Below are 26836 nucleotides of genomic sequence, written 5' to 3'. Positions count from 1 at the left end.
CGACTCTGAAGCTGGAGCCGAGGACTTAGAAGCCTTAGAAGGTTTCCCCGATGACACAGAAAGGGAACCTTCAGGCTTAATTAAACCCCTCAAAATGAGTTTATTTTTTCTCTCCTGCAGGACTCTAGGGCTGAAGCCATGGCATACAGCACAAGAGTCCTGCAGGTGTAAAGGTCCCAGGCAATACACACAAGAAGTGTGACCGTCTGTCAGAGACATTTTCTGACAGCACGAGTCACACTTCTTGAAGCCTGAGACCTTTGTATCCTTGGACATATTCAAGGAACCGAAGTGTAATCACACACAGAAAACACACACACAGATTACACTGATAGGGTTCAAAGGGAATTATTTAAACTAAAGGTAAGTTAAATAAAACTCCCTAATTAAACACATACACACCCTAAGGATAGGGAAGGAAGGGCCCGAAGGCCTTAGGGAAAGAACTATAAGTTCTTTAGAAAAAGGGGCTGGATAAAAGGTAGAAGGGATAATAAGTCCACTACACTAAAGGGAAAGAAAAATACACTAAGCTAGCCTAAGTCTAAAGAATTTAAACTAGTCTAACTTTCACCAACCTGGAGCCGGTAGCAAACACCCCTCGCTCGCTGTAGGCAAAGCGAGATCTGGGGTAACTCACGCCTAGCATTGTGGGATATAAGGGGAGCCTCGAGCCGGTGGAACCAACTCTCGAGCTTTTAGAGTGGCCGAGTCGGAGCCGAGGTCGGCTCCGAACCCATCCAGCAAGAATGAAGGCGAGATAGACAACTTAACATCTCCTATTAAAAACACATACACACACTGAGGGAAGGAAGGGCCCGAAGGCCAAGGGAAAGAACTTATTAGTTCTTGAAAAAAAAAAGGGGCTGGATAAGATGGTAGAAGGGTAAATATCCACTACACTAAAGGTAACAAAAAGGGGATAAACTAAGCTAGAGTAAGTTTAAAGGTTATTAGACTAATCTAATTTAAAATAACCTGGAGCCGGTAGAAAACACCTCGATCGCTGTAGCGGCAAACGAGATCTGAGGTAATTCACGCCTAGCATTGTGGGATATAGGGGCAGCCTCGAGCCGGTGGAACCAACTCTCGAGCTTTTAGAGTGGTTTAGTCGGGCCGAGGTCGGCTCCGAACCCATCCAGCAAGAATGAAGGCGAGATAGACAACTTAACATCTTTTAGTTATGTACTTACCATAACTTTAGATGTTTGGGATCCATCTCGCCTACATTCTGTACTGATGGGCTCGGAGCCGAGACTCGGCACGCTATGCTATAGAGCGAAGCCTCTTATTGGCTGAGCTATTCTCTATCCCAGGATGCACCACCGCTAAGCCCCCAGATCTTGTTTGTCTGCATTCATGCACACAAACAACTGTTTATATAACATTGCCAGATGTTTCAAGATGAAAAGTACAGTTTTGTACCTACCATAAATGTAGATGTTAGAGGATCCACATTGCTGCAGTCATAACCTGTGGGTAGTCCGCTGTCCTCGGTCGGCCCGAATACCAAAGAGTTAGGCTGGCGTCGGTCATGGGCGCCCGGAGCTGACGTCAGTAAGAAGTAGTACTTAAGCGCATGACCGACGCCATATCCTCAAGTCTTTCTTGCCCCAGATGTCAGAAGGCCTTAAAAAAGAAAAGGCCAGAGCCACAAAGGAGAAAACTAAGAATTATCCCCAGGGAACAATAATAACAAACCACAACAACAACCCCAATCCAAAGAGGGGAAGGAGGGAGGGAAAATAGGACTGCAGCAATGTGGATCCTCGAACATCTACATTTATGGTAGGTACAAAACTGTACTAGGTTCTTCGTCTCACATTGCTGCAGTCATAACCTGTGGGTAGAATCCCAAAGCAAAGGAAAAGGGAGGCTGGCAAACTAAAAAGCATTAGGGGCTGCTAACATGCCCTGTAAAACTGCAGTGGCAAACCCCGCCCTGGATTTGGAGAAAAGAGGGAGATGGTAGTGTTTAGTAAAAGTATGAACTGAACTCCAAGTAGCTGCTTCCAAAATATCTTTAGTAGCTACACCCCTCAAAAAAGCAGTAGAAGTGGCAGTAGCCCTAGTGGAATGAGGTCTAATCCCAGCAGGAACCATCCTTCCCATTATGAGAATAACAAAAAGCAATACAATTACCAATCCACTTTGAAATAGTCTGCTTTGAAACAGTTTTCCCTTGTGAACCCAAAGCAAAAGAAACAAATAACTGTTGAGTCTGTCTGAACTCCTTAGTTCTGCTCAAATAATAACGTAACTGCCTGTGTATATCCAAAGAATGCAAGATTTTTTTCCCCCTTATTTTGGGGATCAGCATAAAAGGTAGGCAAATGGATAGACTGGTTCAAGGCCACATTAGAAATCACTTTTGGCATGAAAGTAGGGTTAGTACGCAAAGAAACTCTATCCTTATGGAATATTAGAAAGGGTTCAACTGCCATGAGAGCCTGCAATTCAGATACCCTTCTAGCAGAAGTAATGGCCAACAAAAAGGCAGCCTTCCAAGACAAAAACTTCAATTCAGACGTAGCTGCAGGTTCAAAAGGAGGCAGAGTAAGCTTCTCCAACACAAAATCGAGATCCCAGGAAGGAGTAGGAGCTCTACGTGGGGGTCTTATATTTTTTGCCCCTCTAAGAAATTGCTTAAACAAAGGGTGAGAAAATAAAGGAGGGTCACAATCATAGTGAGCAGAAATGGCTGCAGCATGAACCTTCACAGAGGAAAATGACAAACCCTTGTCTAGTAACTCAGTAAGGTACTGCAGTGTACAACTCAAATTAGGTACAGAGTCATCAAAGTCCTTTGTTGTGCTCCAAAGAAAAAATCTCCTCCATTTATCAGCATAAACTTTTCTAGTGCTGGGCCGCCTAGCTTCCAAAATGACATCTAAAACCTGTTGAGGAAGCTGAGAACCCACAGGCTCTAAAACAGGATACGCCAGGCCGTTAGATGCAGGGACTGCACCCTGACATTGAGCAAATGACTGCTTGACTGGGACAACAAGTGAGGAAGTAGTGGCAAAGGCCAAGGAGGCTCCTGAATTAAACTCCTCAGCAGAGGATACCAGTGCTGTCGTGGCCAATCTGGTGCTATTAAAATCATGCAAAGCTTGTCCCGCCTGACCTTCAAGAGTACCTTGGTAAGGAGAGGCAGAGGAGGAAAAGCATAGACGTGAAGGTTGTTCCAACTGAAAGATATAGCATCCACTTTCCAAGCTTTTGGATGAAACATCTTTGTGCAAAATTTTGGTAGTTGGAAATTTAGAGGAGAAGCGAACAGATCTATGTTTGGAGTTCCCCAAGCCACTGTCAACTGTTGAAATACCTGGGGATCCAATTTCCACTCGTGGGGATCCACAATTTGTCTGCTCAATACATCTGCTAGGGAGTTCTGTGCTCCTGGCAGAAACCGTGCTTGAAGAGTGATGTGCAAACCCAGAGCAGTCTCCCACAGTATCATAGCTTGTCTGCAAAGAGGGTAAGAATGGGTCCCCCCCTGCTTGTTGATGTACCACATGACTGTAGTGTTGTCTGTTTGTATCAACACCTGTCCTGGTTGAAGTAGGCCCTTGAAAGCCATCAGGGCAAACTGGACTGCTAACATCTCCTTCATGTTGATATGCAAATGCTGTAGTTTGGGAGGCCACGTGTCTTGAATCCATTTCCCATTAAAGTGTGCTCCCCAAGCCAGGTCTGAGGCATCCGTCGTTAAGATCTGACTCGCCTCTGGTCGGGTCACAGAGAGTCCCTTGTTTAGGTGACATTCCTGTGCCCACCACAAGAATTCCTTCTGGATGCAAGGTATTATCGGAATGACAGTGTCCAAATCGTGGCAGTGTTGAGTCCATACACTTTTGAGATACCATTGTAGCTTCCGCATATGCAGTTTGGCATTGGGAAGTACCAGAATGCAAGATGCCATGAACCCCAAGGCTTGAAGGACTGTCCTTGCAGTCAGCCTGGACAGTACTGATAATTGCTGGAAGTATAGATGAAGAGTTCTTTGTTTGTCCGGGGTCAGAAAAGCCATCTGAGAGGCTGTATTCAGTCTCACACCCAGAAAGCACATGTCCTGAGAGGGTACTAGACTGGACTTTGTTTCGTTCACAGAATACCCTAGGCACCTTAAAACTGCCATTACATACTGTAGATGTTGAAGTAACTTGTCTTTGTCTTGAGCAAGAATCAGGCAATCGTCCAGACAAGGATAAATTTGTATTCCCCTCAGTCTTAAGAAAGCTATTACAGGAGCCAGAACCTTTGTGAACACCCTGGGCGCAGTAGATAAACCAAAGGGCAATGCAGAGAACTGATAATGAGAAGTACCAGCCCAAAAACGCAGGAATCTCCTGCAGCTGGGTCTGATAGGAATGTGAAGATAGGCCTCTTTGAGATCCAGAGTTACCATCCAGTGATCTTTGCCTAGCAGAGGCAGAAGTTGCTGTAATGTTAACATCTTGAACTTTGGAATGTCTAGGTATGTATTGAGAATGGACAAATCCAGAATTGGCCTCCAAGTGTTTCCTTTCTTTGGCACTAGGAAAAGACGAGAATAAAACCCTAGGCCTTCTTCTGACGGAGGCACCACCTGGATTGCCCCCATCTGTAAAAGTAAAGAAATTTGTTCCTGAGCCTCCAGCCTTTGCTGAGGAGGTACATCTGGCATGCCTTTGAAAGGGGGAAAAGTGTGAAAATAAAACTTGTAGCCTTGATTTATTATGTCCAACACCCATTTGTCCTGGGTGACCAAATGCCAATTTTGTTTGAAAAGTGCCAACTTTCCTCCTAGAGGAGCTGCCAGAAAGGAAGGATCTGGCAGCTGGAGATGCAGGTCATTGGGTCTGTTTACGAAAAGGCTGACCCCTGCCCTCACCAGAAGATTGTGCAGGAGAACTCCAAGTCCTAGGTCTGAAAGAACCCTGAGCGTGAGCCCTGCCCCTACCACGTCTAGACCTGCCCTTAGTCTGAAAATCTGAAGAAGGGTAAGACCATCCTCTTGCAGGCCAATTCCTGCTAAACTTAGGGGGCTGCACTTACAAAAATTCCTTAACTGTCTGCATAGACTTAGCTTTGTCTTCCATCTTTTTCAAAACTGACTCCACAGGGGAACCAAAAAGAACTTCAGACTTAAGGGGAGCATCCAAAATCCGAGCTTTAACGTGTTCTGACAAATTTTGATCCTTAAGCCAGGCATGTCTACGAATAACTGAACCAGTAGCAGCTACCCTGGAAGAAGCCTGAAGGGCATCGAAGCCACACTGCAAGGAATGTTTACCAACTTGATCTGAAGCATGAACCAAGTCCTGCAATTCCTTACACTCTATACCCTCAGATAAAGCATCTACCTTAGATTTCAATTGACCTAACAGAAAGTTCTGATACTTCAGCATATGGAATTGGCAATTTAAAGCCCTCATAGCTAATGTAGAAGAGGTGTACACTTTTTTCCCCCACCTATCCAACGCTCTAGAATCTTTATCCAAAGGAACTGGATTCTTAACTACAGAAGCCCTGACACCCTTAGGCCCTTGAATAATAGTTTCCGGGTCAGCTCTAGGGCTCTTATACAAATATTTATGTGCCTCTGGAACTCTGTAATACCTGTCTGGCTTGACAGGGGCAGGGGGTAAAGAATCAGGATTAAGGGAAGCTTCAGAAAAAACATCCTGAACAACATCTAAAACAGGGGGAATAGCCAAAGGTCTATGCTGTGGTAAAAACAAAAATTCCCTAAGCCTCTTACGAGAATCTGAAAAATCCTGACCTTCCCACTTGAAATGCTCCCTCATGGAATGCAAGGTTTCAGAAAAGGAAAAATCCTCTGGAGGTGAAGCAGAAGGACAGGAATCCTCTGCATCCGAATCAGAATAGGGAGGAAAATCCTGAATATCCTCAGCTGAGGACTCAGAGTAATCTGAGGAATGCTCCATTCCCTCTAAATCTGTCTCTACCCTAGGCCTCTTCTCTGGAGGGGGCATGGAACCCCTGATCAAAGTAATCAAATCCTCTGCCATTTTCAACATATGTTTTTTAGGAACAGAGCCCGAAGAACCAGGGCTGTGGCCCGTACCAGAAATACCAGGTCTAGTCTTAGCAGGGCCTTTAGTGACTGAAGTAGAAGGCCTAATAACCTTTTGTAAGGATGGAACCACAGAAACTTGAGAAGCACCATCGGCCTGACCTAACTCCTGAGAGGCCAACTCCTGCAAAAGTAAGGTTCCCCCTGGGATTCAGCAGAGACCTCGGCTGGATCCACAGATTCAACCGTAGATTCTATAGAACCGGCGTCCGCAACGGACGACTCATCCGGTTTAGATCTTAAGGATTTATCTTTTCGCTTTTTTGCGGTAGCGGGAGTCGGAGGATCCGACGGCATGTTGTAGTTACACCGCTTACCGAAAACAAGCCTAGCACAGTCTAATCTGCATTTAATGGTGTGCTTATTAAAACTAGCGCAAAAGCGACACCCGACTACGTCGTGTTCAGGCCCTAAGCAAGGAATACAGAGAGAATGATAGTCCCCATGAGGTATCAGTTTCCCACAAGAAATACAATTATTAACTTTTTTTGACATCCGGATTAACTGAGGCAAGAAGACAAAAATTTTCCCCAACGGGGTACTTAGCCCAACTTGGTCTTCGGTCTGAAACTCGAAAACTGAAAATTTCAGAACGCCGAACGGCACTTGCAAACACTGCTTCTGCTTCGGACCACGCGGCAAGGAAGACTGAGGATATGGCGTCGGTCATGCGCTTAAGTACTACTACGTACTGACGTCAGCTCCGGGCGGCCATGACCGACGCCAGCCTAACTCTTTGGTATTCGGGCCGACCGAGGACAGCGGACTACCCACAGGTTATGACTGCAGCAATGTGAGACGAAGAACATCAATAGAATTCGGACCATCCGATCTCTTCTGATCTCCAAGGCAGGGGGAAGGAGGGTGGGTATTAGGAATGTAGGCGAGATCTAAAGTTATGGTAAGTACATAACTAAAAGATGTTATGTGATCCTATCTCGCCTACATTCTGTACTGATGGGACAGCGTCCCTAGCACCTAAATCCTGGATGGCTCACTGGAAAACACTCCTGAGCACTGTGGAACCAAATGAAGCTTGTCCCCGAGATGCCACATCCAATTTGTAGTGGGAAATGAAAGTGTGCAGGGAAGACCACGTAGCCACAGCACAAATGTCACTAATGGCAAGCTTAGAATGGAATGCTATTGAAGTAGCCATAGCTCTTGTAGAGTGAGCTTTGATAGAGGTTGTAAGCTCTTTATTAGAAGAGGAATACGCCTGGCTAATACAGTCCCTGATCCATTTGGCAATAGTGACCTTTGTGACGGATTTGCCCAATTTATTATCCAAAAAGGACACAAACAACTGATCTGTTTTCCGTGTTTGTTGGGTCCTGTCTAAATAAAAACGCAATTGCCTATGAACATCCAATGTGTTGAAGATGTATTCCGCTTTGTTTGAGTACTTTGAAAAGAAAACTGGAAGTTCTAGTGACTGTTGCAGGCAACAACTGGAACAAACTTTAGGGACAAAAGATGGATCAGGCCTGAGGGATACTCTATCTTTGTGAAAAACCAGGTACGGTGGTTTTACAGACAGAGCTTGAAGTTCTGAAACTCTTCTGGCAGAAGTAATCGGGACCAGAAAGGCGGTTTTCCAAGAAAGAAATTTCAAATTACATGTTGCTGCCAGCTCGAAGGGGGAGGAGGTTAAGGTACGTAACACCACATCGAGATCCCATGGAGGAGCAGGGTGAGAAATCGGAGGTCGTAAAAGCAGAGCACCTTTCATGAAGGTTTTACACAATTTGTTGCTCATTAAAGGTGGGTTTGTAGATTCATGGAAACTGGAAATAGCTGCCAATTGGACCTTGATGGTAGAGACTGAAGAACCTTGATTAAATAGAGAAGTCAGAAATTTCAGGACTTCCAATACCGGAACAGTGATGGGATCCAGACCCCGGAGTTGAGCCCAAATAGCAAATCTCTTCCATTTGCTAATATACAATTTCTTAGTGGCAGACTTGTGGGCCGAGGATAAGATATGAATGACTTCCGGGTCTAAGGTATGATTCCTGACTATAGTCGGAAGAGGAGGAGCCAAGCTGTTAACTTCAAAGTGTGAAGGGACTGATGGAGTTGTCCCGACTGATGAATTAATAGGTCTGGGATCTGATCCAGGAACCATGGACCATCCAGTGCATATCTCCGAAGATAGGGGAACCATACCTGACGAGGCCAGTAAGGGGCAACCAAAATCATTTTGCTCCCCAAGTGAGACGCCTTTTGGATCACTCTGAGAAGGAGGGGAACTGGGGGGAAGGCGTATAGCAAGCCGTTGGGCCAAGGATGGGCTAATGCGTCCATAGGACTCTCCCCCGGAGCTGGAGTGAGAGAAGAAGTTCTTGCACTTCGCGTTCAGCGGGGTTGCGAAGAGGTCGCAACAAGGAGTTCCCCATCTGCTGAAGATCTGAGTTGTCACTGCATCGTTCAGAGGCCACTCGTGAGGAGAGAGAATTGTTCTGCTTAGCCTGTCGGCTATCACGTTGGACTTGCCAGGGATATGAGTCGCCACTAGAAAACGTTTGGTCGTCACTGCCCATTCCCAAACTCTCATGGCCTCTCTGCAAAGGGGGTAGGATCTGGTCCCTCCCTGCTTGTTCAGGTACCAGACTACTGACATGTTGTCGGAGTGAACGGCAATTACGCCCTGAGGGAGGTAATCGTGAAGGGCTTGTAGGGACAGAAACACCGCCCTCATTTCTAAAATGTTGATATGAAGGAGGCTCTCTTCTGAATGCCATATGCCTTGGACTAACCTGCCCAGGGAATGCCCCCCCCCACCCCATCTGGGAGGCATCCGTGGTCAAAGTGGCCACAGGAGGAGGTGGAACAAAGGGTCGTCCCTGATCCAGATTGGAGGGCACCAGCCACCAGCGAAGGTCCCGTTTGCAAGTTTCCGTGATCCGGATGAGGTGACAGAGGGAGATCCTGAAAGGACCACTGTGTCGAAAGGAGCCACTGGAGAATTCTCATATGCAATCTTGCTAAGGGGACTAGAAGAACAGTGGCCGACAGAGCCAATAGCTGCAGGACCATCCTGGCTGGAGCTTTGGATCTGAGAATCAAGGCTCGGACTTGAGCCTGTATAGTCTGTATCCTTTCTGTAGGAAGATAGACCCGCATTAGGTTCGAGTCTATCTCTACTCCGATGAACCTTATGCGCTGAGATGGCAGCAACACAGACTTTGGCCAATTGAAGGTGATTCCAAGGGAAGTGCCTAGTGATATTGTGGCTTGTAGGTTTTGCAACAGTAGACGCCTGGAGGTGGCAGTTAGGAGCCAGTCGTCCAGATACGGAAACACCTGGAATCCTAGACTCCTCAGGTGAGCAGTCACGACCGCCAAACATTTGGTGAACACCCTGGGGGCTGTGGTGAGACCAAAGGGCAGTGCGCAGAACTGAAAATGACCGTCTCCCAGGCTGAAGCGCAAATGTCTCCTGGATGCCTGATCTACCAGTATGTGGTAATAGGCGTCCTTGAGATCTATGGAGCACATCCAAACACCTTTCTCCAGCGGTGGGAGAATGGATTGTAAGGTGACCATTCGGAACTTGAACTTTTTGACTGATCGATTTAGGATGCTGAGATCCAAAATGGGCCTCAAGTCCCCGGTCTTTTTTGGCACCAAAAAGAACCTTAAGTCCCTAATCCGATCTGGTCTGCGGGGACCGGTTGGATGACTCCTTTTTGAAGCAGCTTTGAGACTTCTAAGGCTGCGATTTCCCGTTGACTGGGTGGCGGGTCTGGGATTCTCTTGGACGGCGGTGGGGAGTGAGAAAAAGGGATGGAGTAACCTCCGGCGATGATTCGAAGCACCCATCGGTCCTGAGTGATACCCTCCCAGGCCTTTAGGTGCCTCGAAAAACGACCCCCGACTGGCTCCGGAGCTGCACAGTCGGGCAATCCTTCAAGGATTGTGGAAGGCTGAAGAGCCACGAAAGGACTCGCGGTCTCCAGTGTTGCGGGGGCCTCTGCCGCCTCTGGGACGGCGTCTTCCAGAAAAATTTCCCCCTCCGATGCCTCTAGAAGGGGGATCGTCCTGCTGCGAGGGATAAGACTTCTGGGACTTATGGAACCACATTTTCCCTCCTCTTTTAGCCTTGGGATAAGGCCGAAAGGAAGTGGAAAATCGTGCCCCTACAGCAGTCAGAGTCTTACCTTCTTGCTCGCAGCGGGTCAACGTGTCCTTTACCTTGGGTCCAAACAAAGAGGACCCATCAAAGGGAGCGTCGGCAAAGGAAGACTTAAAGGCTTCCGCAAAATGACACAGGCGGAGCCAGGCTTGCCTCCGTAGAGCAACACCCGTACCCGCCGCTCTACTCGCCCCTTCGGCTGCATATGAAATGAGCCTCATGGACGAGTTTGATATGGATGACAACGTAGCCAACTGAGAGCCAACCGTCTGGACCAGCTGCTCAGGTAGGTTACTCAAGAGGGTATCTGAAAGCTCCTTGATCAGATCCCTCTGAAATTTAGTGAAGTGCGCTAAATAGTTCAGGGACCTTAAGGTAAAGGCCGCTGAACTGAGGGTGCGCTTCCCGTACCGATCCATGCTCCTAGACTCCTTATTAGGAGGATGGACGGACATCGAAGCCTCTGCTACATCTTGTTGGGTAGCAGATGCCACCACCAAGGCATCTACAGCCACACCTTTGGTCAAAAACTCCTTCTCTGGGGGTGCTGATAAGAACTTGTTTGGTCGAGCAGGCACCGGTTCCACAGAGTCTGGATGTTCCCACGCCCTTCGACAGATCAAATCTAGGAGCTCGTCAAAGGGCAGAGACACCCAGGAGGCGGAGGGCTGAGCCCCGAAGGCCTTGAGGAACACCGACTCGTCAGCGGAAGGGGGTTTGGAATGCCAGCCGCCTCGTTGTTTGAGGGCTTCCAAGATGTCTGCGAAGGAGACATCATCTGAGGACGACTTAGGGGACCCCTCCGCATCATCAAGATCGGTGTCCGACGTAAGAGACTCATCAGGGGAGTCGACGTGCTTCCTCTTGCACAGTCTTTTCCTTGGGGGTTCCTCTGAAGAAGCTTCAGAGGGACCTCCAGGAGGGGGGGAAACCCCCACTGGGGGTGACCTCAGGCCCCGGGGCTCCGCTGTCTAAGGACAGGGGGACTACCAAAGACCCAGTCTCCGTGTGTAGGGAAGGTGCTGGTGAGACCGTGGAGGTAGCCAAAGAAGATATGGCCAAAGCACTCCTCATGGCCCTGAAGGCCGGACCGCCAAAGTCCTGGGAAGGTCCAACCCCCGTGGCCACAACAGTAGATGGTACCCCCGCAGCCGACGCACCGAGAGGAAGGCTCGGGACCGAAAACATCGGTCCTGAAGCGTCCCCCCTAGGGCCGACGGAGGAGGTCCGTGTACCGAACTCCGACTCGAGAGCCGGGGTTGGAGTAAGGGTCGGGGCTGACCCAAAAACCTCCATCGGCTCTACCAGCACCGGCTCCAACGGTGCCGAGGCTGTTGGACGAGGAACCAGAACTACAGGGTGGGTCATCGGCTCCGAAGCCGAATGTGCCGGAGCCGAAACTAATTTCTGGTATACAGGAGACTGAAAAAGTCTTAGGAGCACCCTGTCGATGTCCGAATCTGACATCTTGGAAGATCGGGAGGAGACCGACCGGGTCCGAACCGACTTCTCCATCGGCTCCGAAGGACTGGGGGACTGGCTCCGAATCGACTCGACCAGTATCGGTGCCGAGGGAGATTCCAAAACAATTTCCCTCGGTGCCGAGGGGGAAGAGTCTGAGCCGGCAACCCTCATCGGCTCCAAAATCAGTGGAGCCAATGAAGGTGACCCGCCTCTCGAAGCCCCAGCCATCGGCTCCGAAACCAGAGGAGTCGAGGCTGGAGGCATCGAGGCAGACCGTTCCGCCCTCGGCTCCGAAGTCCGTGGAGCAGAAGGAGAAGCCTGCCTAGGTGTCTTAGTTGTCGGTTCCGACGGACTGGTCGGAGCCGACGATTTCTTTTTCTTAGCTGGAGAGGGAGAGGAAGATAAGGCCTCTTCAAAGGAGGGCTTGATAAGCCCTTTTAAAATCAATTTATTCTTCCTCTCTTGGAGGACCCGAGAGGAAAAGGTGTGACACACGCTGCAGGACTCCTGGAGATGTTTGGCGCCTAAGCAGTAAACGCATAAGGAGTGATCATCTGTGATGGACATTTTATAGTTGCATCTCGTGCACTTTTTAAACCCAGAGGGTCTATGCTCCTTAGACATACTGTAAATACTTTGCCCAAATATTTGTCAGAAAAACAGTACAAACACAAAATATTGAAGAACTTTTTTTTTTAACAAGAGCGCAAGCCCAACACTAAACGAATACAACACCAAAAGAGGGCCAAGAACCCTCCAACTTAAACAGGTACTTGACCTCAGAAACGATAAGAAAAACTCCACAAGAACGAGGGGAAGGCCCCTCTAACTTAAACGGAAACCTTTCCCTATCTAACACAAAATTTTACCACAAATTCTCACAAAAAAACACACGTATACACACTAACAGCTGTTAAAACAGCTTTCGGATGAAGAATTAGGAAATTTCTGACAGAAACTTTCAGAAAAAAACAGCACTTAGTTCAGCCAAGTTCGAGACCACGTCCTAGCTTGTAAGCGGCAAACGAGATCTGGGGGATTAGCGATGGTGCATCCTGGGATAGAGAATAGCTCAGCCAATAAGAGGCTTTGCTCTATAGCATAGCGTGCCGAGTCGGAGCCGAGGATCGGCTCCGAGCCCATCAGTACAGAATGTAGGCGAGATAGGATCACATAACATCAATGGTACTAGTTGTAAGCAAATACACCATATAGACATGCATCCCAAGGTTGAAGTACATGGAGGTATAAGAAAAGCCTAGTTAGAGGGGATGGAGGGAGGGTAACCTGGACTGCAGCAGCATAACCACTCTAACATCTACATTTATGGTAGGTACAAAACTGTACTATGTTCATAGTGCTATGCTGCTGCAGTCATCACACTTGGGTAAAGTCCCAAAGCTATGGTTGGGTAGTAGGAGCTATACTGGGTTAGGTGCAGCTAGGATGCCGTGCAGAATTGCAGTGGCAAACCCAGCTCTGGTTTTTGAATATAGAGGAAGGTGGTAATGTTTGGTGAAGGTGTACACTGAACTCCAGGTAGCTGCCTCCAGAATGTCCTTTGTTGGGACGCCTCGGAGGAAGGCTGCTGAGATTGCTGTAGCCCTGGTAGAGTTAGACCTAATACTAGCAGGCACTGCTTTCCCGTGGTGTGAGTAGCAAAAGCGGACGCAATGTGCTATCCATTTGGAGATGGTCTGTTTTGAAATAGCCTATCCTTCTGAGCCTGGTGCATAGGATACCAGGAGTTGGTCAGATTTTCTGAAGGCCTTTGTCTTGTCCAAATAGTAACGTAACTGCCTGTGAATGTCCAAAGAGTGAAGGAGTCTTTCTCCTTTATTCTGTGGGTTTGGAAAAAAGGTGGGCAAGTGTATGGTCTGATTGAGAGCCACACTGGATACTACCTTTGGCATGAAGGAAGGGTTGGTGCGTAAAGATACTCTGTCCTGATGGAAAATGATGAAAGGTTCCACTGCCATAAGTGCCTGCAGTTCTGAGACTCTGCGTGCTAAGGTGATAGCTAGCAGCAGGGCTGTCTTCCATGACAAGTATTGAAGCTCTGCTGAAAAGGCTGGTTCGAAAGGAGGAAGTGTTAATTTTTCCAGAACAAAATTTAGATCCCAAGTTGGAGTAGGTGGTTTTCTGGGGGGTCTTGTATTTTTTGCCCCTCTGAGAAACTGCCTTAGCAAAGGATGAGAGAAAATGGGAGGAACCGTATCATAGAGCTGAAATGGCTGAAGCATGGATTTTTATGGATAAGAAAGGCCTTTGTGTAGCATCTCAGTTAGATATTGAAGTATGTGCGGGATATTTGGGATGCCAGGCTTTAGGCTTCTGGCCTGGCTCCATACACAAAATCTTTTCCATTTGTCCGAGTAAGTTTTTCTGGTGCTGGGCCTCCTCCAAGATGACATTCTGGACGTCCTTTGAGAGAAGTGTTTGATAATTTAAGGTATTTTCCATACAGCTAGATTTAAGGTCCTTAGTTGACTGTGAAGGATCTGTGAGTTTTGTTGGGTTAACAGCAGAGGGAATTGAGGTAAGATCCATGGAGGACTGCGAGTCAAGTTTCGTAGTAGTGGGTACCAGTGCTGACGTGGCCAGTCCGGAGCAATGAGGACCATCTGTGGTCTCTCTGATCTGGCTTTCAGTAATACCTGGGTCAGTAGAGGCAGAGGTGGGAAGGCGTAGACTGACAACACTGTCCAACTGAATGATAGGGCATCCACTTTCCAGGCCAGGGGATAAGTCCTTGTGCAAAATTTTTGCAGCTGGCAATTGTTGGTTGAGGCAAATAGATCTATGTCCGATGATCTCCACCTATGAGTTCTCATTGAGAATACTTGTGGGTGTAGTCTCCACTCGTGAGGGTCTGTCAAATGTCTGCTTAATTTGTCTGCCAAAATGTTTTCTTTTCCTGGCAGGAATTGTGCTTGCAGTTGTACTTGGTAAGTTAATGCTGTGTTCCACAAGTCCATTGCCTGTCTGCATAGTGGGTAGGAGTGAGTTCCTCCCTGTTTGTTGATATACCACATAACTGTGGTGTTGTCCGTCCTTATTAGAAGTTGTCCTCGTTGCAAGAGGTCCTTGAAGGCCGTTAGTGCATTTTTTTACAGCTAGCATCTCCTTTTGATTGATGTGTAGTTGCCTTTGTTTTGCAGACCATTTGCCCTGTATGCATTGTCCTGCCATGTGTGCACCCCAGGCGTAGTCTGATGAATCTGTTGTCAAGGTTTGGTTTGCTGGAGGAGAGACAAAAGGGAGGCCCTTGTTTGCTTGGCATGCTTGAGCCCACCATAGAAACTCTTTTTGAAGGCAGGGAATAAGAGTTATACTTGCTTCGAGGCTGTGTCTTGTGGTGGGACCATACACTTTTTAGGTACCATTATAGTTTTCTCATATGCAGTCTTCAATATGCAATTAGTTGAATGCAGGATGCCATGTACCTCAATGCCTGCAGGAATTTCCTTGCAGTGAGCTGGGTAGAAGTTGCCATTCTTTTGAAGTACTGAGCCAGTAGTTTTTGCTTGTCTGGCATGAGGTAAGCCATCTGGGCCTTTGTATTCAAGCTAGCACCCAGGAAAATTATTTCTTGTGAGGGTATTAGTTTTGACTTCTTTTTGTTTACTGTGTACCCTAGGCAACGTAGCAACTTTGTTACAAATGCCAGATGCTGTAGTAGGATGTCTTTGCTGTCCGCTTGAATCAGGCAGTCGTCCAGATATGGATACATCTGTATTCCTAGCTGTCTGCAGTATGCTATTACTGATGCCAGGCATTTTGTGAATACTCTGGGCGCAGTAGATAAGCCAAAGGGCAATGCAGAGAATTGCTAATGCGTTGTGCCTGCCAAAAATCTGAGGTATCTTCTGCAATCTTGTCCGATAGGGACATGCAAGTATGCCTCTGGGAGGTCCAACGTTACCAGCCAAGACTCCTTGCCCAGCATGGGAAGAAGCTGCTGTAGAGGGAGCATTTTGAATTTGGGAATGTCCAGGTACGTGTTTAGAATTGACGGGTCTAAGATGGGTCTTCCAGGCTTTGTCCTTTCTTGGTACTAGAAATAGTCTAGAGTAAAATCCTTGACCTTGCTCCTTTGCAGATACCTTTTGAATTGCTTGCATGTTCATGAGAGCTGAAATTTGTTTTTGTGCCTCTGCCCATTGATTTGTTGGCAGATTTGGCATGCCTCTCATCCGTGGTAAAGTGTGAAAATGAAATCTGTAGCCTCGGGTAATAATATCCAGAACCCATTTGTCCTTTGTTATGATGTGCCAATTTTTTGGGAAGAGAGCCAATTTTCCTCCTAGAGGTGCTGCCTGGGCAATTTTGCTTGGCAGGCGAAGAGGAAAGTCATTGAGTTTGTTTTCTGAAGGGTTGAGATCTGTCGTCTCCCCCTCTTTGATTTGTTGCTTGCCATTGTCTAGGCCTGAAGGTACCTTGTGGCTGGCCTCTGCCCCTAGGGTGTCTGTACCTGCCCCTTTGGGGTCTGTCTGAAGCAGGAAAGGACCAGTTTTTTGATGGCCAGTTTCTGCTGAAACGAGGAGGTTGTACCTGTAAGAAATCTTTAACTGTTTGCATTGATTTTGCCTTTTCTTCCATTTTCTTTAACACTTCCTCTGCTTTGACACCAAATAACGCATCCTTTTGCAGTGGAGCATCCAGTAACTTTGCTTGGACATGTTCTGGTAAGGTCTGCTCTTTTAGCCACTGCTGCTCTACACGAGGCCTCCAAAGAATCAAAACCACACTGCTATGTATGTTTTCCCACTTGTTCTGCTGCATGCAACAAATCTTGCATCCCTCTTAAATCTAGTTGATCTGTTTGAGGGATCATTTTCTGTTTTAACTGAGTAAGCAAGTACTGCTGGTATTTAATCATGTGGAATTGACAGTTTACTGCCCTCATGGCCAGAGTGGCAGAAGTATACACTTTTTTCCCCCATCTTTCTAATGCCCTGCAATCTCTTTCCGCAGGTAGCGGATTCTTAGCAGTAGAGGCCTTAACCCCTTTGGGACCCTGGGAAATGGTTTCTGGGTCTGCAGCAGGGCTTTTATATAAAAACTTGTGAGAGTCAGGGACTCAGTAGAATCTGTCTGGTTTAGGTGGAGCTGGAGGTAAGGAATCTGGATTTAGACTGGATTCAGTGTAGACATCATCCAGAATGTCTAAACCAGGAGGGATGGCTAGGGGTCTATGCTGAGGTAGAAGAAGAAACTCACGGAGTCTTTTCTTGGAGTCAGTGTAATCTTGTCCTTCCCAGTGGAAATGCTCTCTCATGGTGTGCAGGGTTTCCCCAAAAGAGAAGTCTTCAGGGGGGGGGAAACAGAGGGAATAGACTCCTCAGCATGAGTCTTCATAGAGAGGGAAAGAGTAATCCTGTTCCTCAGAGTCTGCTGAAGAAATGGATTCCTGGTCAGAAGGAGGTAAATCTTCCTCCAGTCTTGGCCTTTTGTCAGGAGGGGGCTGGGAACCTCTGATAAGGGTAATCAGGTCCTCCGCCATTTTGAGCATCTGTTTTTTAGGCATAGGGGCCTGTGTGGAAGTCGGTGGACCCGGTTTCTTAACCTTAGGGAGCTTAGCGTAAGGCTTAACGGAGAGAGTAGTCTGTTTAAAGACGCCTTCTGAAACCGAAGGCCTGTCCATAGTCTCTGGATCGCCGCCAGGGCTGGCGTCCGCGAGTAGAGGAGGAACTGGCTCCAGTGGCCCAGTAGATTCTGACTGAGAGGTAGTCGTATTTTCTAAATCTGCGGTAGTCAGGGGCTGCATAGGCACCTCACTGAGTACCGAAGATCCGGCGGCAGGCCTAACAGAGACCTCGGTATCCGGTCTAGGTCTAGGCTGCAGGTCTTTGTCTTTGCATTTTTTAAACATAGCGGTAATCAGAGGTTCCGACGACATAATGTAGTTGAATTTTCTGCCAAAATAATGTCTGGCGGTATCAGCCAGACACTTAATAGTGCGTTTATTGAACCTAGCGCAAAACCGACAACCAGAAAGGTCGTGGTCTGGGCCGAAGCAAGGAATACAATAAGAATGAAAATCCTTATGAGGTATTTGCTTCCCACAAGAAATACAATTATTAATTTTGTCTGACATCGGTCTGAGGCAAGAAAAGTTTCCCCAACGGGGTACTTAGCTTTAAAGAAGACTTCAGCTGAAATTCTGTTCGGAAATCTCAGGAGCTGGCCGACCGGCACTTGCGAACTGCTTCTGCTTCGGGCACCGTGCGGCAAGAAAGACTGAAGAAAATGGCGTTGGCTGCCTCTTTTATACCCCTGCCACACTGACGTCAGGAAAGAAGCGACGACAACCGACGCCGGACCAAGGCTTTGGAATTCAGGCCGACTACGGGACCGCCTGACGGCAGGATAACCCAAGTGTGATGACTGCAGCAGCATAGCACGATGAACATCCCCTGATCAAAGTAATTAGGTCTTCGGCCATTTTGAGCATCTGTTTTTTTGGGCACGGAGGCCTGTCCACGAGGCTGTTGTACTTGTTTCTTTGACTTTAAAGGTGCTTTAGTCTTTGAAGCTGAAGTCGTTTTAATGTACAATTGAGTAGGTCTGAAAACACCCTCAGAAGCCGATGCCTGCTCAGCGGCTCCGGACCCATCTGAGGGAATAGTCTCAGAAGGTCCAATACCTTGAGCTTCCAGCGGCCTACTCAACTCCACGTGGGAGTCGGTAGCGGCCTGCAGGTCTAAAGTAGCAGGCGTCAGGGGCTGCGAAGGCGCCTCACTGAGAACCGGCGACTGGCTTAGAAGAAGCTTCGTCGTCTGTTTTGGACCTCTGATGCTTATCCTTTTCTTTGCGTTTCTTGTGAATTCCCGTAGTCGGATGGCTATCCGACATTGTATAATTAAATCTTCTGCCAAAATAGTGTAATGCAAAATCGTATCGACGCTTTATAGTGCGTTGGTTAAATCTAGCACAAAACCGACAACTAGCAACGTCGTGGTCAGGGCCTAGGCAAGGAATACAGTAAGAATGAAAGTCCTTATGAGGTATTTGCTTCCCACAAGAAATACAATTATTAACTTTTTCTGATATCAGTCTGGAGCAAGAAAAAGTTTCCCAACGGGGTACTTAGCTTTTGAAGATGATTTCGGATCTGAAATTCGAACACGAAAATCTCAGGAGTTGGCCGACCGGCACTTGCGAACTGCTTGTGCTTCGGGCACCGTGCGGCAAGAAAAAGGCGTCAGCTGCATCTTTTACACACCTGGCGCACGGACGTCAGGGAGGAGGCGACCGCAACAGATGCCGGACCTAGACTTTGGAATTCAGGCCGACTGAGGGTAGCCTGCCAGCAGGATAACCCACGTGTAATGACTGCAACAGTGAAACACAAAGAACATCAGAGCACAAAAGGATACAAGATGCCTCATAAAGAGCATATTAAGCAACTTAGAAGCAAACTGGTCAGTGGTATACTAGCAGTCATGAAACAAAAGTATAGATCCCCAATACTTCAAAACACTTGTCAAAAGGGAACACTATCTGCTTTAAAACTGTTAAAGTTGTTGTCACAATGTCCAATGCTAGACTCTTCTCACTGTTAGATGTTAAATCAAGGACTATGACATATTACACTAAGGAAAGCCAGTTAACTATCTAGCTAGTATCCTTTGGGAGGAAAAAAGCAAAGTTTTGCAAGTAAACTTGACACAAAAGTAGATGTTCAAATGATCACTGCTGTAGTAGCTTAATATACACTAGTTATATCTGCATAGGATATAACAGCAGGCCAGCTTTCAAAGCTTCAGGGCACATTTTGTGTGCTCAGTCAGCTCATCACACTTATTGATGGCCTCTGCAGCAGAGGATCCAAACACATCTCTAGCCAAAGGATAATTGAAATTCTCATTTTTGACATAATCTGGGAGGTTCTGAGAACAGAGCTGGGCAAATCTCACAGTATCAGTGTCAACAGCCCCAGAAGCAGTACCTAGAGAGTAAAACACTTCACACAATGGAGTAGTAACCTGAAGAAAAAAGAAGTCATGTCTTACCATAACGTTCCATCTGTGTTGTAGATCTTCATTCATTACTGTTAGGACTTGGGTTCCGACCTCAGAACAGACATGGCCGTTACTAAGCTCACGCCAGCCAAAAACTCTCAGCTAAAACCTACCCATAATTTCCCTTTCATAGTCTCTTCAGATCGAGTTTGCTCACCCCTATAGTATAGAAATAATAAGAGACCGTAAGAGGCTCTGTCTGAGCAAATACCTTAACTAAGGAAATCCTAAAGTCCACCAGGAGTCCAGGCAGGGGAGAAGGAGGGTGGAAGTAATGAATGAATAAAGATCTACAACACAGATGAAACGTTATGGTAAGACATAACTTCTTTATATGATGTTGTAAATCTTCATTCATTACTTACTGTTAGGACCGAGTCCCCAGCTACTAGAGTCCTGGGTGGCCATAAGGAAGGACATTCCTGAGCACCATAGAACCAAAAGATGTTCATCCCCTGGAGGCCAAATCCAATTTGTAATGAGGGATAAAGGTATGAGGCCTTGCCCAAGTGGCTGCTGCGCAGATATCATCCACAGAGGCTCTGGAATGAAAAGCCACTGAAGTAGCCATCCATCTACTTGAATAAGCCTTTATTCTGGAAGGTAAAGACACTTTGTTCTGATGGCAGATGAAGGTAATGGCGTTTCTAAGCCAAGAAGATAGTCATTTTGGAGATAGGCCTACCCAATCTAGGTCCTGCAAAGGCCACAAACAATTGATCCTTTTTTTCTGAAAGATTTAGTTCTGTCCAAGTAGAAATGAAGTTTCCTATGAACATCAAGGGTATGCAAAAGATATTCCCCTCAATATGAATGAGGAGGGAAGAAAACAGGCAGGTCATTAGATAGGGTTAATGGAAAACCCAGAAATGAGCTTGGGCAAAAAGGAAGGGTCAAGTACGTAGGGACACACTTTCCATATGAAAAATCAAGTAAGGTCTCCAACACTCAAGGCCTGCAACTCAGATATTCTTCTTGTTGAGGTAAGGGCTACTAGAAGTAGAGTCTTCCAAGACAAAAATGTCATATGACATGAATTAGAAAGCTCGAAAGGAGGACTTGACATTGGTGCTTCAGTCATTAAATCCCAAGGCTCTATAGGAGGCTTGATAGGAGGTTTAACATGTAATACTCCTTTCCAGAAGGTTTAAAATGATCAAATCCAGTGTGAAAATTTGCGATAGCTGCTAAATGCACAGTAATTGTCGATGCTGAAGCTCTGCATGTAATAAGGTAGTCAAGTGTTGTAGTATCATCTGAATGGGAATGGAGAAGGGGTCTATGTTATGATCGTTGGCCCATGCAGAGAACCTAGCCCACTTACTAGAATACATTTTCATGGTGGAAGGTTTGTGTGAAGCCAGAAGAATCTCATGAACAAAAGATCAAATATCAGGTAGCCTGGCAATACACTCGCACACCTTTTACAAAGCACATCATTGGAATCTGGAATAGCAGAGAATGTTGATGTTGCGACCATACAGAGTTTAGGTACTAATGAATGCTCTTCATGTGGAGTCTTGTCAGAGAACCACGAGAATCACTGATGCCATCAGACCATGAGAATCACTGATGCCATCAGACCCAGAAAATCGGGAACAAAATCCCTGAATGTGACAGCAGTCTTTAGTATAAAAACTCAGGAACAGATCAAGATACAGATCTGCCTTTTTTTTTTGGTGAAAAAAAGCTCTTTGAATTGTGTTCATCTAGGAGACGGTCCAATAAAACAAACCTGTGGATAGCATCAAACAAGACTATGTTCTACTGGAACCCCAGTTTAAGTAGATCACCCACCCATGTCAAATCCTGACACCTGGGAAAAGACTAGGCAAGACTAAGCAAGTCGTCTAAATAAGGAAAATGCAAAGACACTGCAGTATGCAGTAAGCTGTCACTGAAGCTAGACATTTTGAACATACCCTTGGAAGAGTGAATAGACCAATGGGTAATGCAGAAAACTGCTAGTGTGACAGACAAAAAAACTAAAAAATAAATAAATAAAAAAATAAAGAACGGTCTGAAATTTGGAGATATAATAAGAGTATGTTCCCCAAAAAACCCAAATTGGGAATGAGAGATGAGTTATGAAGGGATTACAATTTGAACTTGGGCACTATCACAAACTGGTTTAGAAAGGAAAGATTCAGAACTAATCTCCATGAATCCTTTCCTTTGGCAACAGAAACATTCTCAAATAAAACCATTCTCCGAGCAGCGAAAGAAGAACAGCTATCATCCCCACAGTCGGCAGGTGCTGCATGTCACGAGGAAAAAGAAGAGTTAAATCTGGCAGTTGTGGAAGAATACCTTGAAAAAGAGGGAGAAACACCTACTGCCTTATATAACTTTAATGAATTACTTTCAGAACCCATCTGTATGAACCTACAGCTGTCAAAGACAGAGAAATGGACATTTAGGCAGGGTTTGAAGGGAGTCTTGTTAGTAAGTCAGACTTTTTATACTGTTCTCTGCCCCGGGGTGGGGGGCTCCCTTCTTTTTAGAACCTTCCTGCCATTGCTTTTTAAACTTTTGCTCATCAAAAGCTTGCTATATTTTCTTACCTTGTGGTTTGAAGAAGTCCATATAGGGAGCATAAAACCCCTTTGACAAACACAGAGAAGAAAGGCTGAAAAATCTGAGAATTTCTTTAACTCAGCTTGACTGTCTCATCACATTTAAGGATCCCTGTAGCAGATGGTCCAAAAACCAACTCTAAGGGAGAACTCAACATTTCAGCTTTATCATCATTTTTGAGTATAAAACCCAAGCAAACCTCTTAACAGAGATAAGTGGATATAATGTTCCTCATATTCTTAAATGATGCAGGCAAAGACAAATATGAGCTTGACAATTAAGCAATCTAAAAAGTGGGGCAGAAGTAAATCTAACAAAGACTTTCTCATCCTCAGAGGAGAAATAGTTAGCAATTGCCAAATGCTTAGCCACAGCATGATTTGTCAAACAAATCAGTGCAGGGTTTGATTTGGGATTAGAAGATAAAAATTTACAAGACTGAGGAATTCTATCAAATCTGCCTTCTTAATGGCTGCAGGCTGGCTGTCAGGCATGTTACAGGCTGTAATAAAAATTTACTCCAAAGCTGGAAAAGAGTGGGCTAAGGAGATTCCAGCTGTAATAAATCATATTTTTTCAAAGATACAGGAATAACTGTGTTCCATTACAATTGGCACATCCTAGATATGGTTTCAGAAAGTTATTCTACGAGACCACCAAAAGAAACACTCTCATCACTCAGAATCAAACACCCAAGGAAAAAAAAAACAAACAAAAAAAAAAAAACCACAAAATGAAAAATTTGTTTTTGTTTTGACAGTAAACTCAAAATGAAAGGGGTTGAGAGCTCAGAGTTTATTTCAGGCTGAACCCAATAAGTGATTCCAGTCCAAAGTAACTGAGACAAGAGAAGATGACCTTTATAACAGGAATTTCCATAGGAACAGACAACTCCTGTCAGGGACATCACCCCAGGGAACAGGTATCAAAGTCCAACTAGGAACAGAGGCATTTCCCACTCCATCAGAGACTGACTAAAGTGGTTGTCCCATGCCCACCAAGGGCAATCCAACAGCCACAGAGGACGTGTCTAACCCCCAATCCATAGTGCCTGAAGGGACTACAAAGTCAGAAGATGAATGGTCTGAGAAAATAAAAATGACCACAACAGAGCCACCAGTCTGTGGATGGGGCAAATTTGTAGCCTGCTGAAGGAGCAAATATTGTCCAGAAGTTATGTCTTACCATAACGTTCCATCTGTGTTGATCTTCTTCCATTCATCACTGATGAGTCCGGTTCCGAGCCCTCTGAACCAAGTCGGCCCAATACCAAGCTCGCACTGAACAAATTGACTCAGGCTGACTGCAAGAAAATTGAGGAACTTTTCACAAGTGCATCCCTTATGCTCGAATACGTACTCTCGTGCAGAGTTTGTAGGTCAGACATATGAGGTTAGAGTAAGGCATTCAAGATTCCATATTTTGGCCAGACGTATAGCATTCCCCCCCTACTGAGCAATAAAGTATCAGTGATAAAATGAAAGATGTACAATAGTCATGAACTTGCCAAGAATTCCTATGTCTGGGACAGGTGCCCACTGTAAGAGCAGTCTTCCTAATTCTTTCCAGATTGCTAGTAAAACTGTTGGTGAGTCTGGACCCCATTACACCACAAATTTTTTCACTTGTTCAGATGTCACAAAGTCGTTCTACAAGGAATCAAAAAAGGGTAAAAGTTAACGCCGATTAAGAAACTACCATTCTCCTCTCTTTGAATTCTTATCTTACTTATGGTCCGAACAAAAGTAGTATAGCTAGAGAGAGAACTGAAAGACATCTGGAAGCTCTCATTGAAGTCACTCAGGCGAAGCTAGATGTGGCAGTGTACAGCAATGTTGCCACCCATGCTGCAATATCATGAAACAGGCACGCAGTGTCTGGAAATACAGTTGCCACCTGTGACATCAACATGATCTTGTACATTTCCTTTGGAAAGAGGTCCCAGTATCGTAAGGTCCCCTGCAAGAAGCTGCTAGAAACACAGCATGAAATATAAATTCATATCTCTAACTGAAAAAAAAACAGAGAACATGAAGGTATGCTTCACAAAGCAGTCCAGGACTCAGGACTCCTTGCTTGGAGGGTAAACCACAACATTCACAAGCTGCTCTGCACAGCTGGCAATAATTGAAGTCTCAGACAATTCAAGCTACAGGATCTTGTCCAGCATCCTAGGTGCAAAGGTGACCACAATCGTGTATTTCCCGGCCTGCTGTATGAAGATGGTGGCCATCTTTGCTGACTGGGGGCATATCCAAGGAGAAGGCATCTGGAAAGCCTCCTCAAGGATCTTACACCAGATGTGAGGTGTTCATGAGGCTGTCCCTGATGTTTATGATTGCATGGACATCCAAAAACATTTGGGGTCATCCAGAGGGATGAGGTAAAAATTCTCTGTCACACTTAAGCAGTGTCTGGGTTTAGCCACTCCACAACAAATCAACCTGCCTCCTTCTGCAACTGTTTTACCTCTTTGTGGATATGGGAGAAACCAAGGGATCATGACAAAGATGACCCAAAGCTATGATAAAAGCCCTCCTAGTGGTGATCCAGACCACAATCTAAAGGATAGGAATAGAAAAATGCAGACACAAACTTTGGGATGAGGACAGTGTGATAACAGGACCCAAATGTACTTCCCCTTTGGATACAGAATTGGCATGGAGCCAGCTGATATCCTGGTCTGTTCCAATCTGCCAGTGTATTTAGCTTTCCTGGCAGGAATTGAGCCTGTAGGTGCACTGGGTAGCTCAAGGCTGTGTTCCACAGAGCCATAGCTAGTCTGCAGAGAGGGTACGAGTGGGTTCCTTCCTGCTTGTTTATGTATCACATAACAGCGGTGTTGTCTTTCTGCTTGTTTATGTATCACATAACAGCGGTGTTGTCCATCTTTACCAATATTTGTCCTGGAAGAATGTAGTCCTTGAAGGCTGTCGGAGCATTCTGTACAGCTAACATTTCTTTTTGATTGATATGCAGGTGCAGTTGACTTGGGTTCCATTTGCCCTGAATGCACTTCCCTGCCAAGTGAGGCCCCCCCCCCATGCATAGTCTGATGCGTCTGTTAGGGTTTGGGCGGCAGGGGGGTAGAGTGAATGGCAGTCCCTTGTTTTGGTGGCAGGTCTCTGCCCACCAAAAAAACTATCTGTAGACATGGTATGATAGGAATCATTGATTCTAGATCCTGAGAATGTTGACACCATAGACATTTTAGATATCATTGTAGTTTCCTCATATGCAGTCTTGTATATGGAATTAGTAGAATGCAGGAGGCCATGAACCCCAGGGCTTGCAGTATTTTCCTTGCAGATAGCTGGGTGATAGCGGTTTCAAAAGGAGGAAGAGACAATATGTCAAGAACAAAATATAAACTCCAATAAGGAACAACATCTTTGGCATGAGACCAAAAAAGGAAAGATTCTTTAAAAAAAAAAAAAAGCTTTACATACGTTAATGATGCTAGAGAAAGAGAATTGGATTTCTGATGAAAGTTTGCAATAGATACCCGTAACAGTACAATAAAGGAATTTATTTTTGCTTTCTTTGCCCTCACTTGTCTTTTGATCATCAGGCTGCTCTTGGCCAATCACCCCTTTTAGTCCCTCTCACCAGTGCAATGACTGACCAAGTGATGGCATCATTCACACAGCCATCAAGGTGTTTCAAAGGTTAATTTTTTTTCTCCTTGCTCCTACCAGCAACCTGGCAAGGAGTCCAACGTGCCCATTTGCTTCTGTATATTTTCTTAATATTGCGACTCTTGGCAGAAGTTTAGCTCTGGACTACCCTGATAGGATATGAAAAGTCTGTCTCCATTACTAGAACTGTAGTAGTATAGAGTTAGGCAAAGGGAGTCAAAGTCCTGCTGAGGCTTTCTGAATATGTGGGTTAGGGCAGCTTCAGATGTAAAGGCCTTTCCAGAAAATGAGGCCCGAACACAGGAAATCACATTTGCTGAAGCCAAAATGGGGCTATGAAAATGAGTTTTGGACTTGCTCTGCTTGGTTTTCTGTATGGTTTCACTGCTGAGGCAAAAACAGTAAAGGAGTCCTGCAGATTATCTCTGGACAGCAACTGTTCCGCTGTGGTGACCCCTAACGGGAAAAGCTGAAAGGAGAAGAATTTTCCTTAGGACCCCTCCCCCCATGAGGGACAAAGGAAGTTGATGCACTTCAAGCTGGTTGAGGAGCAGACGTTACAGCACGGTTTCCCTCCACTGATGAAAAGGCTTCTGCTGCACTGATGGACTGAATGACAACTCAAGAGGCATTACACTAAGCAATGAAGGAATGTGTCTGCTATAGAATTGGACACCCTAGAAATATGGGCAATGATTAGAAAACATACTGTTGTCATATGCCATTCCACTGGAAGGCAGTACGATTAAGCCCCCACTCCTGTTTTTATATACCAAATTCACTATCATGTTGCTGGTGTGCAGTGTTTTACACTCTGCTATGCAGCGTCTTGAAAGACTCGCAGTGTGAGGAAGACCACCCTCATCTTAACACTGACATTCAATGTGGTTTCTGTCTGTGACAATACACC

At 45.9% G+C, this 26836-nt stretch overlaps 1 protein-coding gene across 4 annotated transcripts in view; it reads right to left on the bottom strand.

The window, feature by feature from the left end:
• The window catches only part of HERC4 (HECT and RLD domain containing E3 ubiquitin protein ligase 4), a 3175640-nt gene that overhangs the window by 3002472 nt on the left and 146332 nt on the right, over positions 1–26836 (bottom strand). The gene's annotated exons all lie outside the window — the stretch shown is intronic.

The sequence above is a fragment of the Protopterus annectens genome, chromosome 14.part0 (genome assembly GCF_019279795.1).
Source record: "Protopterus annectens isolate FY-2018-M chromosome 14.part0, PAN1.0, whole genome shotgun sequence".
Lineage (NCBI taxonomy): Eukaryota > Metazoa > Chordata > Ceratodontiformes > Protopteridae > Protopterus > Protopterus annectens.
Note: the sequence above shows the minus strand (reverse complement) of the source record. Positions and strands in the feature narration are given on the sequence as shown.